The sequence below is a fragment of the Schistocerca cancellata genome, chromosome 1 (assembly GCF_023864275.1).
Source record: "Schistocerca cancellata isolate TAMUIC-IGC-003103 chromosome 1, iqSchCanc2.1, whole genome shotgun sequence".
NCBI lineage: Eukaryota > Metazoa > Arthropoda > Insecta > Orthoptera > Acrididae > Schistocerca > Schistocerca cancellata.
In genome coordinates this window covers 931,159,425-931,175,872 of record NC_064626.1, presented here as the reverse complement: position 1 = coordinate 931,175,872, position 16,448 = coordinate 931,159,425, and the positions used below count along the sequence as shown (strand labels likewise).

The window sequence follows — 16,448 nt, the reverse complement described above, 5'->3', positions numbered from 1 at the left end:
ATGTGACCATTTTGGTTGGTGAGGTTCTTCCCACAATACAACGTTTGTTCCCCAGTGGTCACGCCGTGTTCGAAGACGACAGGACCCCTTACAGATTGTATTGTCCAGGACCGGTTTTATGAAATGGTTCAAATGGCTCTGAGCACTATGGGACTCACCATCTTAGGTCATAAGTCCCCTAGATCTTAGAACTACTTAAACCTAACTAACCTAAGGACACCACACACACCCATGCCCGAGGCAGGATTCGAACCTGCGACCGTAGCAGTCCCGCGGTTCCGGACTGCAGCGCCAGAACCGCTAGACCACCGCGGCCGGCCCGGTTTTATGAGCAAGAGGATGAATTCTCTCATATACCCTACAGTCTCATATACAGTCTCATATACCCCCATATACCCTACAGGGGTCTTTGTGGTCTACTTCGAGCAGTCGACTGCGCGATCGCTGTACGCCTCCATTATCGTTACCTGAAATTGCCAGTGTTTTTGAAGAAGAATCGTATGAGTTTCGCTTGAAAACCATATAGGATCTGTATTTATACATTCTGAGACGACTGGAGGCTGTTTTGAATGCCAATGGTTTTGCTACACCATAAAGTGCTGTGTTTGCCGTGTCCCCACATTTTTCTCCAACCATTGTATTTAAATTCACTTTCCATTAGAAAACTCTCAATGTTGGAAAACTTTGGCGATGGTGGTGGTGGTTGTTAGTGTTTAACGTCCCGTCGACAACGAGGTCATTAGAGACGGAGCGCAAGCTCGGGTTAGGGAAGGATTGGGAAGGAAATCGGCCGTGCCCTTTCAAAGGAACCATCCCGGCATTTGCCTGAAACGATTTAGGGAAATCACGGAAAACCTAAATCAGGATGGCTGGAGACGGGATTGAACCGTCGTCCTCTCGAATGCGAGTCCAGTGTGCTAACCACTGCGCCACCTCGCTCGGTTTTGGCGATGGAGTGCCCTGACTACACAATGGAAATTGTAAACTCCAATTATCAACATCTGGATATTTTGTTTATTCAAATTCCAATACAGACTGCTACAAAATGACAGCTGGACTGGACATGGTCTTGGGGTGTAGACTTTCCATTTCAGGCGCGTCGGGAACATGGGTCAACAGGTACACTGACTGCCGTTCTTGGCCCACGCTGGCTCCTCTTTTAGCCGCGCGGCATGCCATGCACTGCCTGGACACGCGATCCCAGCTGCTGGTGCCCGCTAATGGCGGCACGTGTTCCCTAATGACGGCCATTACACTGCGGCCTGTTTGCATCTGCCGCGCCGCGGCTGCTGCTGCGGCCGACACCAGGATGCGGTCGCAGAGCGCGGTCGCGCACTGCGTTCGGGGCTCGTTTTTGCTGCCAGTCTGCCACTCGCTCGTGTAAAGTAAAGACTGGGCGTGTGGAGGAGAGGAGGACACTTGTTCCCTTATTACATAGAACTGGTCCAGTCTTTCACTCTAAAACGAGGCCCCCGTGTAGATCATTCGTTTCATCGAATCATTTATCCGCAAGCGTGTAGAACTGTTATAGCGGAAACGAAGGAGAGGAAGCGCGCAGTTCTAGCTCATCTAACTCTGTTCGTGCTGACATAAAACTACACAAAAATGGATTTATTTATTCATGGAATATTCTGCTTTGCTAGAATATTGTATTTCCATACAATTATACTATATGCCTAATGCTATAATGAAACAAGTATTTCATATTCTTTTATATTTTCGCCTATGCTTTGAGTGAGTAGTCGCTACGGTCACAGGTTCGAATCCTGCATCGGACATGGATGTGTGTGATGTCCTTAGGTTGGTTAGGTTTAAGTAGTTCTAAGTTCTATGGGACTGATGACCTCAGATGTTAAGTCCCATAGTGCTCAGAGCCATTTGAACCATTTTTTTTGAATGAGAAGTGTTCGGTCTTGTTGATTGCCCTGTTCTCGTAACTCGTATTTGATTACGGATACTACACGGTGATATTGCAAGCAGTCTGAAGCACAAGTTGTACGGCAGAAACGGTTTGCCCACTGAGCTACAGCCCCTCTTTCTGTATTCCCACAGGCCATGTTTCAGCAAGATAACGACCAGCATTTTGTATGACGGAGGTACAAGTCGCCTTCGAATGACAGTTGGTACAACTGTCTCCCTAGTATGAATGTTGGCGTAATGTGCCGCCCCTTCAATGTATCTGTCCGCAGCCTTTCCTTCAGTATCTACAGAAATCATTACTGACGCTAGGTGAACAGACAGACAATCCATGTGGGGTGTTATTAACTATGTATGTATGTAGGCCTTCCAGCCGACTGTAGCGCCTAGAACCGCTCGGCCAAACAGTCTACACAGGCAGTTTATCCATATAGAGCACATAGCACTACTATGGGCCACACATTCTCACGACGTTTGTACGAGATAGTGTCTGGAGCGGCGTGCAACAGTGAAATGCCGATAGTTATAGCCATGGTAACAACCTGGAATAGTGGTTACCTCATACTGCACATCCCACACCGCAATAAAAGTAAGACTGCCTTGGTCACTTTGTCATTTTCACTGTATCAACGACCCAAGGAGGTAGAGGTCCAAAATGTTATCTCGTTTTAATGATGGAAAGACTTATTATTCGTAAAAGTCGACTTGAATAAACTGTTGTACAGTGCTAGTCCAATTACTAGTAATGTGAACGAAACATGTTGTTCTCTTCAGCATTTACATGAAAATGCTGTATGTTATAGGATCAGTCAATAAAAAATCGGTACTTTTTGTAAAGAATCTATTATGAGAATGGAATACAACTCTTTTGTAGGGTACCATAAATCAGCTTTGGTTTACCTTTTCTGTATTTAACTTTCGTTGTTTCCAGACTTCTTTCATCCTTTGAGTGTCGTTCCTTTTCTCCCTGGGCCCAATTTTTTCCTTGTGCAGACCACTTCCTTTCCTGAATCATCATAACGACCGGGAGAGCGGTGTGCTGACCACACGCCCCTCCTATCCGCATCCTCAGCTGCGAATGATGCGGCGTTCCGATGGCGCCGATGGGCCACTTACGGCCCGAAGACATAGTGCTTTTCCTTTCCTGAAATCCTGTATTTTGTGTTGCTTCTCTAAAAAATATTCCGTTATCTGTTATATCCAGTCTAATTCCTGTGTTTTTTATCTTTGTTAATTTGGTGAACCATGTGGGTTTGTACTTATAACTGTTTAGTAAACTGAAGATCGTGTATTTGGCCACAAAACTGTAGTTTTCTTTTCCTCACTACATCAGTTAACTTTTCCATTTTCAAGTAGAGCTCTCTGTTTGATCTTAATTTGTATTCAACATTACTCTTACTTCCAGGTCCAAGTATTTTCCTTACAAATATTCTTTAAACTTTTTCCAGTTTTTACGGGCCCCAAAATGTTGTTAGTTCAGTTGTTTCTGCTGCGTACACTGTTTCACGCCTTGCCACTGTTTGATGTGGTCTTCGTTTTGTGTTGCAGGACAAAGTTTTTTTGTTTTATATGTTTCTCGTCATTTCGAATGCCCTTTCCATTTGATGTACTCTATTTTCTATGGCTATCTTTTCTTTTGTGTTGCTTGTTATCCATTCTCCTAGGTATTTAAAATATTTTGTTTTAGATATTGTGTTGCTATGAGTTTTAAGATTTGAAGGTGCATCACTGAGCCGGCCGGTGTGGCCGTGCGGTTCTAAGCGCTTCAGTTTGGACCCGCGTGACTGCTACGGTTGCAGGTTCGAATCCTGCCTCGGGCATGGATGTGTGTGATGTCCTTAGGTTAGTTAGGTTTAAGTAATTCTAAGTTCTAGGGGACTGATGACCTCAGAAGTTAAGTCCCATAGTGCTCAGAGCCATTTGAACCATTTTTTGCATCACTGATATTAGTCGTAAAATGTGTATTTTTCAAATGATGTTTTTAATCCCATTTTGTCTGTAGACAAAACAGACAACAATTACTTATTTTTTAGTGTAATCCTTCTCAAGACCTATGTACTTAAGCCAGAGCTGAACAAGCTTCTCAGTTCCACGTGCAAAGAATTCTGGATGTTGTGTGCATATACATTTGTGGGGGACTTCCTCATCATGAGTGAACCTTCAGACATTTGATCTAAAGTTGACACATCCAGAGGAGTTGGGGCAAACGGAAGAACTTCAGGTTTCCCTGGACACATCCATGCGCTTTTCTTTCATTTCTGAAGTCAAATGTTTTGGAACCCACCGCACACACACTTTCTTAAAAGTCGTACATAATTAACAATATAGTGGGCTGATCCGATACTAATATACATTGTTGCAGTACTATCACTCACCGCAATACGCCTGTTTTCCCGTAGCAATTAATCAACTCTTGTATTGATGTTCAACGTGACTGTACAGGCACAACGTCCTGCACACAGAGAATATTCATCATACTCTACATCCCATTTTAAATTATCTGACCACTGGTATACTTGTATTCGACTGAAACAACTTTCACCATACTGTGCTGCCATCTGGCGGTGAATTTGCATGGGTATCAACACTTCAGCTAACAAAAATCGAATGAAACTCAGCTGCTCCAAGTTGGTGCAAAGGTGCCGCCATCTTGTTTCGCTGATTCCCAGCATCCCATTCGATAGTCAGGCCTGCCAACTCACCTGACAATAGTTCTAGGACAACACCAAAAAATAACTAAGAAGCGCAAACTTTGTCCAAGTTTTGTATTTTCTATACAACTTTTCCGTTATTTACTGAATGGACGTTGTAGATTTAGAGCACTTGGAACAAAATTTTCCCTCAAAACAGCAACTGAGATTTCCTTAATCACCCTCATTACTTTTAAGCTAATGAAGGCTTTTTTTGCAGAATGACCTCACGTTGGTCAGATTGCTACCCCTTTTATTCATTTCCCACTCTTTGTTTGGATATGAAATTTCGGGCAATACTCATTGTGTAATTACTTGAGAGTCTTGTTTTCACTCCACTCATACATTTGACCGATAATAGCTTATAAAAATGAATATCTATTGCCGAATATCGCCTGGCAGTTCAACTCTGTTATATGCTTCACGCAACTTTAAACCTATCTTAGCCCACTATTCATTGCCAGCTCAGACAAGCAGTTTTGAATAGAACATTGATCGCAGATATTATTAGGCCTGAAGGAGCAACAGGAAAGTCAAGACAATTCTCCCATACGATAATACTAGAAAATAAAAAATAAAAAAAAAACAAAGACAGCCTGTTCGAAAGTTCTTATCTGTGAAACGAAAATGTGCTGCTGGGTAACTTTTAATACTGTGTTGCTGCACCCTATCCGCTGTAACAAACTTTGATCCCCATTTGCATCACGCTCCAACTTGTCCACTCTTCCTGAACTTACCCAGTGTGTGAGATGGCTTCCTGTCACGACACGCGGCTGGGTTGATATCAAAATTCCTGGCACATTAAAACTGTGTGCCGGACCGAGACTCGAAATCGCACACTCCGCTTCCGAATGAAAATCTCATTCTGGAAACATTCCTCAGGCTGTGGCTATGTCTCAGCAATATCCTTTCTTTCAGGAGTGCTAGTTCTGCAAGGTTCGCAGGAGAGCTTCTGTAAAGTTTGGAAGGTAGGGGACGAGATACTGCCAGAAGTAAAGCTGTGAGGACGGGGCGTGAGTCGTGTTTGGGTTGCTCAGATGGTAGAGCACTTGCCTGCGAGAGGTAAAGGTCCTGAGTTCGAGTCTCGGTCCGGATACAGTTTTAATCTGCCAGGAAGCTTCGGAAATGTTATCGGTTAGAAGCAAGTGTTCAGCATCACAATCGAAGTAAAGACTCCAGGTACAAAATTAGTATACGTCGAGCATACATAAGTCTGTAGTCAATCAGAGGAGGGAAGTTCAGCACACTCCACTTCCTCTGGTTGTATAAAGGCCTCTGTCAAGCAATGCTGTCAATTTAGAGGGGAAGTCTCCAAGTGCTTCGTACTAATTGCTTCCTGCTTCACCACAGTATTTTGTACACACATGGCGTTGTGAAAGTGTCTCTTTCGTCAGCACCATTCTTCTCTGCAGTAAGATGAAAATGCCAGTGTAGTAAAGATCACGTGAACTGTACTGTTCGAGATTTATGTACACATAAGGATAATTTTCCGATATCTATAGCCACTTTATCGTCTGTTTCTGAAGAATGCGAAGTGTAAGACTTGACACTCACTCCTTTGCGACTTCATTTTTATTGCCTCTGTAGAAAAGCGGACAGGACAGGAAAATAGCACCACCAAATAAACCATTTTTTATGAACATAAAATGAAGAAATTAGTGACCCAGACTTTGGCCCGCTTTTATCTTATACGTAAAGGTGTAAATTGTTGGTTTACAGATGTTAGTCTCTTAGAAAATGCTTTTGAAATTTGTGGAGCAGGAAACGGTGGGAGTGGAAGGTAGTTGGTGTTATGTGGGAGTAAATTCTTAAAAATTTTGAATACATTTACTTATTCAACTCAACAAACCCTAGCGCTTGCATAAGGTGATAAAAGTAAGGTACAAAGCGCTCAAGTCACCAAAATGCAGGAATTAATATCTGACACAATACAGCACACGGTAAAGCTCATCAGCCGCATCCAATGCCTTCAGCTTTACAATGGGGAGCACAAAGCAATATAACACTAATAATAATACTCTGTAAGACAAGAAAGACTCGCAAATCTCAGTGCAGGACACACTATTAAAATTGTACTCCATCAAAAGGTTAGACCATAAACTAATAATATACAGTCAGCTAACAAGAGAACAGAGTATAAAAAATAGAACATACCAAACCAAGTTGCTCGCTTCTGACCACAGCCCACAATAAATGAGAGAAGCAAATTAGTGAACACCAGAAGCAAGAAAAGAGCAAAATTTCACTGGACACAATAAACTCTAAAATATAAATTTTCGTGGTTTAACACGCTAGGCGCTACCGTGGCCTCACTGTATTTAGAGTACGTCCTCTTCCACAATTCAAATTGGCCAGGTGCGACAGAGCCTTCTGCCTAACAAAGGTCTGCATTGAACATGACTGGCACCACCTCCTTCAACTATTGTAGCTGAACTCACACCGCAGTTAATAACGACTTGTAGAATTCTTTTATTTCCGTCAGTGATCACATTTATTTTTGCTGTTGCCGGGCAGCAATGAACGTCCTCAGATCTGCAGCAAACATGCAAGTGAAATAATGCCATAGTGGCATCGTCACAAAACATACACAAAATCAGCTTAGTATCGTTGCACATATTTAAAATATTGTGTAAACCAGGACACAGTGCCGGCGAAGTCTTACTGTCAACAGCGCTACTATTCGTAAGAAACTGCAATACAGTAGTCACAACATGTGTTTCTGCCGAAGCTCGGTGAATGTCACTACTTTAAGTCTACACGTATTCCCCAAGTATAAAACAGTACAGAATGCAATAAATGAAGAGTACATTAGTTAAAGTCTATGGTGGGTTTGTCAAATGTATAAGTTATTGCAGTGATAACATGTAATAATTGATAACACTAACAAAGTTAAATTTAAAATTGTTAAAAGGAAATGTTTAAGAGACAATATGTGATTCCGAGACGCTCTTGTAGACATTTTTGGTAAAAACAATAGAATACATAAGAACAAACTTACGCAGCTGATAAAGTAATGTAAAGTGGACAAAACAACTACGGAAACGAGGTCGTCCTAATAAACGTCGCTGATTACTTTAGTCTTCTGTTTGCATCCTTTTCACTTCTTTTTCTAGTTATTTTCGTTCTTGTGCGTGTTAAAATGACAACAAGAGTGTCTCAGAATCATGTATTAACACTTAACCATTACCTATTGACGCTTTTTTAATTATTATATTTTATCACTGTAATAACTTACACGTTTGGCAAGCCCGCTATAGACTTCACTTACTGTATTCTCCATTTATTGCATTCTGTACTATTTTATAACTAATATGTGTAGACTTACTGTATCGACATGCAGCAAGCTTCGGCACAAACACATGCTGTGGCTACTGTAGTGCAGTTTGTTACGAACAGTAGCGCTATTGTTGGTATGACTCCGCCGGCACTGTGGTCTACTTTACGCCATATTTAAAATATGTGCAACAATTATAAGCTGATTTTGTGTCTGTTTTGTGGCGATGCTACTATGGCTTTATTTTATCAGGACATCTTATAAAACAGGTTACACTATGTGATCAAAAGTATCCGGACAACTAGCTGAAAACTACTCACAAGTTCGTGGCGCCCTCCATCGGTAATACTGTGTTGGCCCACCGTTAGGCTAGATGACAGCTTCCACTCCCGTAGGCATACGTTCAACCAGATGCTGGAAGGCTTCTTGGGGAATAGCAGCCCATTCTTCACGGAGTACTGCACTGAGGAAAGGTATCGACGTCGGTCGGTGAAGCCTGGCACGAAGTCGGCTTTCCAAACATCCCAAAGGTATTCTATAGGATACAGCTCAGGACTCTGTGCAGGCCAGTCCATAACAAGGATGTTATTGTCGTGTAACCACTCCGCCACAGGCCGTGCATTATGAACAGGTGCCCGATCGTGTTGAAAGATGCTGTCTCCTTCCCCGAATTGCTCTTAACAGTGATGCAGTGATTAATGCAATGCAAAAGTTCACCTTTCAGATACCAGTGTGACTACTCTAATTTGTTTTTTCAACCCAACTTACTGTGAATGCTGGAGTGGTTCCTTCATCGAATTCTTGATCTTTTCCATGCCCCATACATGGCGTATACGAGTACTAAATGCGACTTAATGACAATGATGTTGACTGTAATCTTACCCTCCCACACATCACTTTTAAATTCACTGTCTTAGTATCTTCAATATGTTTAAAGCTTCAAGAAGTGTAAGATATACAAAGTAATAACTTTTTATTTATCTTCATTATCTCGTTATTGTTGTCCATGTCTCAAAGTCTTCTCTAGGGGTACATTCTTGCAGCTGAAATTTCGATTTCTTAGGTTTTGATGACTAAATACTTGATGGAGATATGTCTGTATCATTCTTGAATTTTATTCTTTGTCACATCTTTCAGCGTCACATCGTTTTTTTACATTTTCCACATTAAAAAAACCAGTAAGTACATAGTTGCAGAATGAGATTTTCATTCTGCAGTGGAGTGTGCGCTGATATGAAACTTCCTGGCAGATTAAAACTGTGTGCCAGACTGAGACTTGAACTCGGGACTTCTGCCTTTTGTGGACAAGTGCTCTACCATCTGAGCTACCCAAGCACGACTCACGCCCCGTCCACCACTACTTACATTCTGCCGTACCCACAATTTCCAAAGAGTTTACATAGCAAAAGAGTTTACAAACATTCTCGACGGGACAAGAATCTTTACCAAGTTGTATCACTATTTTATAAATAAATCCAGAAATAAACTCAATAATTAGCATTAGATTGTGCAATTAATAATATTAATTATAAGTATGCCAGAAATTTCGTCATTTCAATTATTTTTAAAAGAAGAGTAATTTCTACTGTTAGTACTTATCGCTTGTAACACACAAACACGCTTTAGCCTGAAATAAGATACATCCTATATAAAATCATATGAATTCTTTAAGTGAAACAACTGAGATAATTTTAACCTACGCAAGAATCGATAGTATACATGGTATTGTTTATTTCTATAAAAAAAAGGTAATGTTAGAGGAGGATGAGCAGTTATAAGACGAAACATTTGATTCTAACTTACCGTCCTTCTTCGCAAGTCGACGGGTTGTGCGGTACTAGCGTTAGCCGTTTCAAACACTTGAATTTGCATTTGTTCCTAGCGGGAGAAGAAAATTTACCAAAGTACCTAAAAAGAATTGGAAGGAAGAAGAGTGACTTCGGGGACACTGAAAAATCAGCACTATAATGATTCTAGACATAATGATGTTTAGTAGTATGTACGGCTAAGAGTCCCAAAGCACGTTTCCAATTTTTATGACCTCTTCCCCTTTGGTATTACTGAAACAGCTTTATACTTTTGCATTCTTGTACATAGAACATGAATAAAGTAAATTACTTCTGTTGTCGGAGATGGCCATTAGATAATTCACGAAGTGTTGTAATGATGCATTAAGTTGTTCTGAAAGCGGTGCTGATATTCAAGAAAATGAAAGCGGGTTAAAAGCCGCGAGCTATCTGGGGAAGTTAACCTTGCATTACTGAGTAACTGTTTCACCAGGTATCCAGTCTAGCTTACCAAATTTCCAACGAGACTAACATTAATTATAATCTTTTAATAGTCATCTTACGACAACCGGTGCGAAAGAGAATTTAAATAAAAAGAAATAAATAACATCAAATATGTAGCCAAGATTGGGAGATTGCATACAACACTGCATTTATAAAATAACACACGAAGAACGTTGAAACATATGCAAGCGTAAATTATCCACAACCAACCGATTCAATTTTCACCCAAAGAAGTTACGTTCGTAGCGTAATCCTGTCCGTCATGAAATTACCACATACTGGTATACTAAATTCATACTAACTCTCTGTGAAATCTTCCCGAAAAGAATAGCTGAGGGCTACTTTGATGATTACAGCACATGCTTCACGTGGTAAACTTGGTTTACACAAAGAGTGTAACTCCACAGTAATTTTGATAATTAAAATAAATTACGTCGAAAAGCAATTTACAAAAGAAAAACCTCGAACTGGTTACTATTGTCTTACTATTAACCTGATGGGTCAAACAATTGTATAATCAGGTGGTACTGATCTCACAAAGTGGGTTGAACATAAAGAAAAGTTGCTATATTGAAAAATATTGTCAAGACGAGACGTTATAAACTCACGCACATTCGCATTTAAGATTGATGATCTTAGAGTTACGAGTCATCAACACGTGGTTCCACTTTACTCACAAAGTAGTGACAAAGCAACTACTGGAAGTTATTCTGAACTACACACTCGAATTACACTGCGTTGCAATTTAAGATAACATTAGATATTTTAGATCCAAACCTGAAATATAGGTGATTAAATTTTCAGTTAGGCTGAACTTAAGAAATCCATTGTCCTAGCCAGAGATCTTACCACTTCCGACGCTCGCTACGGACAGACTGCCGTGGGCGCCTACCGAGGGTGTTTCACCGAAACAAACGTAAGTGACCAGAGAGTCAGCTTCCTATACCAACATGACAAGGGACGGACAGGACCACACTAAAAGTAGAAAACTCTTTGCTTTTAGAAAGCGTAGCTACCTGTTCCGACGTTGGTCCTACTGTTCTCTAGCAGACAGGCCTGTCTCCTACCATCAAGCATGCAACTAGAAATACATTTGCTCATTCATCCTTTCACACAGAAGGGAAGGAGGATGACAGTATCTTATCATATACAATAAATAAAAGAAAGCGGATGTAGGTTCCGTATGAGACTGTGTGACATGAATTACATATAAACTGTGTTTTAAAGTGTAGTAGTGTGACAGATCGTTCTTGATTATGTGTAAAAATAACACGTTCCACTGCTCAGTCTCCTCCCAGATAGAGTCAGAGACAGCACAGTAAATTTAGAAGTGGAATGACCACAGATTTAAGAAATTAACATGAAAGGAATCCAACAGAGACCTTTCAGTGTACTTGATAGAATCAGCGAAAAAAGTGTCAGCCAGAGGTTGCATAAATTGTATTAGAATTGGTTCGGACTTGCAAACAAGTCGTTATGAGATACACAACTGAACATGCACAGAGAGGCGCTCTCCGCCATTTAATCCAGCTCTAGTGTAGTTCTATGCCTTACCTACAGCAATAGTTACGTAATTTTTACTACTTTTTGACTTTTAGAAAACTCACATTCAGTTTTACATTAAGAATGCTGTTGGTCTTGTATTAATAACACACCGTTGTGCAGAACTTGAGGACAAGATACAAAAAGTGACATAACATAATAAGAACTGGATGGAAGAAAGTGAAAGTGAGGGAGCATGCCGCCAGACGTCTCCCATTCGCGCACAGGCGTCATAAGGCGTGAGAGCAGCAGCGTGACTATCGCGCCAAATGGGGCTGGCCCCCGCAACATGAGACTACTGAAAAATATGTGAAAAGACAGCGCCTATGCGTCAATCAGCGAGCAAGCAGTTACTGTGCACTGTGATTGCGTTGTTCATTACAATATGGCCCACAGACAGCATTTGGATGAATTCGAACCGGGAAGAACCATCGGGAAACTGAAAGAAGGACGAAGCGTATCCAGTGTACCCCAGCAGTTTGGTACTGCACAGAGCGCTGTTTTCACGTGCATGGCGAGCTTTCTGAACCGCAAATTCTGCTGCCCGAAAGAGATGAGGTGGTCGACCACGGTCAACTGCAGCAGCAGGTGACTAATACAGGGTGACACAGTAAAACGGGAACATTTCCACAACCCAATGAAACTAGAAGGGATGAAGGAAAAAAATTGCATTCACAGTAACTGAAACCTTACACCTTCGTCATTCACGAAACACTGATGGCATTTACCATTTTTTTGATTTTTTAAAAATTACGTCCTTTAGATGACGCCCTCCTGTACAAATTCATTCATGATATCTGCTGTTCAGATTCCTCATTGACCGCTGCATCATCTCAGGTGGGATACTGTGAACTGCATCCAGAAATCTCCGTTTTAACTCATCCTAGGCTCTTGAATAAATATGGGGATCGAGGGGGCCAGGGAATGTTACCGAATCGTGGGATCACACGGTTGCCAGACAATTCTCGCACATATGCCATTGATTGCAGTGCAGTGTGTGATGTCACTCCGTCCTGTTGAAACCAGACTTCTGGAACGTTTGTAAAGTTGTTCAATGCAGGTGTAACGAATGTTCGTAACATCTCCACGTAACATCGGCATTGACAGTTATTGTGTTTCCCTGTTGAATATGGTCCGATAATCCCATATGTTGAAACACCACACCTTGCGAGTAAAGGGCGCTCATGAACGTCATTGGAATTTGTGTTTGCCCAGTAACGGTAGTTCTGTTTATTCATATGACCTGTGAGATGAAAATGTGCCCCATCTGACATCCACAGGCCGAGCGGTTCTAGGCGCTTCAGTCTGGAACCGCGCGACCGCTACAGTCGCAGGTTCGAAACCTGCCTCGGGCATGGATGTGTGTGATGTCCTTAGCTTAGTTAGGTTTAAGTAGGTCTAAGTTCTAGGGGACTGATGACCTCAGATGTTGAGTCCCATAGTGCTCAGAGCCATTTGAACCAATTTAACATCCACAACTTGTTTAGAAATTCATCGGCATTGTTTATTATTGCTATCATTTGTTGACAGGATCCTAATCGTAACCGGTAGTCGTTGTCCTTCAACTGTTGCACCAACTGTAGTTTGTCAGGATGAAATTTTAAATCAAGATGAAGAATTCCGCGAACACTCTCCCGGCATTTCCAATCACTGCTGCTTGTTTACTCCGTATGACAGACTCGCGTAGAAAATCAACGTTCTCTGGAGAGCGCACACTTCTTGGTCGTCCTGTTGGTTTCTTCTTGAGGGCAGATCCAGTCTATTCAAAGTTATTAATCCAATATTTTATCGTGTGTTTCGACGGAACGACATCATGACGTCCTAAATTATAAAAACGCCGAAACTCCCTCTGCGCCGCTACCAAACTATCATTGCATTTATAAAACATTTTTATGGCTAATGCACGCAGTTGTCTGGTCCACTAATCGATGATTACTGAGATGACGGACTGTTTACTCGCTAATTGTCACAAACCCGCAGTGCTGCCACCTGCCGATGGCTGCCACTACTCATTTCAAACATTTCCATTATTCTGTGTCTCCCTGTAGATTGTGCAACTGGCGAGACGGGATCCACCTCAAACAATGGCACAGTTGCAACCATGGTTAACAGGACTGCAAGCCACATAGTCTCACGCTTCACAGTGGCACGATGACTGCATGGAGTGGGGGGGAGGGCCGAGGTGGTCTTTGATCGATGGCATGTCGGTTGTGTTTCGCTGACACCCACGCATCGACAGCACTGTTTACGATGGTTCCAAGAGCACAGGAGATGAACCAACGACAAGTGGGGTCGAGTGGTCTCCAGGGATGAGAGCAGATTCAGTCCCAGGAGTGATTCTGGACGTACCGTCATTTGGCGAGAGGTGGGAATACCTAACGCATCGAGAAATATTATGATGTAAGGAGGGGTAATGTTGCATGGGCTTCCTCCTCCCGAACAGACCATGAAGGTCCAACGGTACCGACCGGCCGTCGGCGTTACTGGATGCGGATGAGGAGAGGCATGCGGTCAGCACACCGCTCTCCCGGCCGTATGCCAGTTTCCGAGACCGAAGCCCCTACTTGTCAATCAAGTAGCTCCTCAGTTTGCCTCACAAGGGCTGAGTGCACCCCACTTGCTAACAGCGCTCGGTAGACCGGATGGTCACCCATCCAAATGCTAGCCTAGCCCGACAGCGCTTAACTTCGGTGATCTGACGGGAACCGGTGTTACCACTGCAGCAAGGCCGTCGGCTTACATGGGCTTACTGACCTTCAAACCTTTGAACTCGGTACACTCTCCAGTCAACGATATTGCAAGACTGTACTTCTTTTCATGTGCGTCTATTCAGGATTTGCATTGGGTCCTTATTCTTAAGGATGACAGGGCTCGATCGCATCGAACAGCGCAGATGCAGGAGCTCTTGGAACGAAAGAATATTTGGCGAACGGACTCGTCTGTCCGTTCCTCCAGCTTAAATCTCATCGAGCACGTGCGAGATATGTTAGGGAGACGTACCGCGACACATTCATTTGCACCAACGATTATCCAGCAGTTGTCAAGCGCACTGGTGGAGGAATGGAGCGCCCTACCACAATAACTCCTTATCAAAAATGGTTCAAATGGCTCTGAGTACTATGGGACTTAACATCTGAGGTCATCAGTCCCTTAGAACTTAGAACTACTTAAACCTAACTAACCTAAGGTCATCACACACATCCATGTCCGAGGCAAGATTCGAAACTGCGACCGTAGCGGTCGCGCGGTTCCAGACTGAAGCGCCTAGAACCGCTCAGCCACTCCGGCCGGCAACTTCTTATCAACTGTACACTTAGCATGGGAGTCCGTTCCAGAGCAAGCACTCCCGTTTGTGGTGATCACTCGCACTATTAAGAACTATATCCCGGCTTTTGTAATATCCAGGAGACAACCATAAATCGCGGTGACTGCAGTGTAATTAATGTACTTTGAATGCAAGTGTCATTTCTGTTCTGTTCGTCTAACTGAATACTTCTTACGGTTACCTTCTGTGAAGTAACTTTTTTTGTGTATGAGTCAAGTTTCATCGAGCTATGTTAATTGGCAGTGACATATAATGCTAAATTTACTTTCGTCCTTAAGTTTTGCGCACCAGTGTATTACATAAACGAAGTTTAATCTACTGCACCATCAAGTTCCAAAAATTAGAGCGGAGACACATTTACATCTGAGTATGTGTCCTGCCCTGTTCAGCTTTGCTTTTCACGAGTTACTATTGTAAGTGTAGTGTTTAGGATTTTCTGTTGGTAACGCCACGTAGCGCGCCGTATGAAAATCACTGACTGTGCTGTGTGCAGTCTGTGGTTGGTTGGCGTTGTTGGAATATTCGCTATTGGGTGTCGGGCAGTTGGAGGTGAGCCGCCAGCAGTGGTGGATGTGGAGAGAGAGATGCCGGAGGTTTGAGAGGTTGCTATAAGCGGACGACCTGGACGTATGTCCGTCAGAAAAAGGAAATTTGTAAAGATCGATGTCATGAACTGATATATATATATATATGATGACTTTTGAACGTTATTAAGGTAAATACATTGTTTGTTCTCTATCGAAATCTTTCATTTGCTAACTATGCCTATCACTAGTTAGTGCCTTGAGTAGTTAGAATCTTTTATTTAGCTGGCATTACTGGCGCTCGCTGTATTGCAGTAGTTCGAGTAACAAAGATTTTTATGAAGTAAGTGATTCGTGAAAGGTTTATGTTATTGTTACTCAGGATCATTCTTTTGTAGGGATTATTGAAAGTCAGATTGCGTTGCGCTAAAATTATTGTGTGTCAGTTTAGCGATGATCAGAATAAGTAAAGAGAGAAATTTCTGATTACGATCAGTTTTGCTGAGCTGTTTGAAAATCAAATAACGCAAGAGGTTTTCCAGCACAGCTATTTATAAATTTTTCTAAGGGGACGTTACACTAAGAGTATGTAACGTACTTTGGTGCGCGTAGTTGCGTTAATTTGACGTTGTAAACTACTTTCCTAGTATTTACTCTCCTCCTTTCTCCTTCTGTTGAAGTATGTTATCTGATTATGACTTGCCAAGTAGTCGAAACCATCTATGATAACAGTTCCGTGTTCTGAAACTGGAAAATAAATAAAAGAGCATCAGTTCAAAAAATGGTTCAAATGGCTCTGAGCACTATGGGACTTAACTTCTGAGGTCATCAGTCCCCTAGAACTTAGAACTACTTACACCTAACTAACCTAAGGACATCACACAC

General features: G+C 42.1%; 1 pseudogene; it reads right to left on the bottom strand.

Moving 5' to 3' along the window:
• Window positions 1–14,332: 14,332 nt before the first annotated feature.
• Window positions 14,333–14,450, bottom strand: LOC126103360 (5S ribosomal RNA; annotated as a pseudogene).
• Window positions 14,451–16,448: the final 1,998 nt, after the last annotated feature.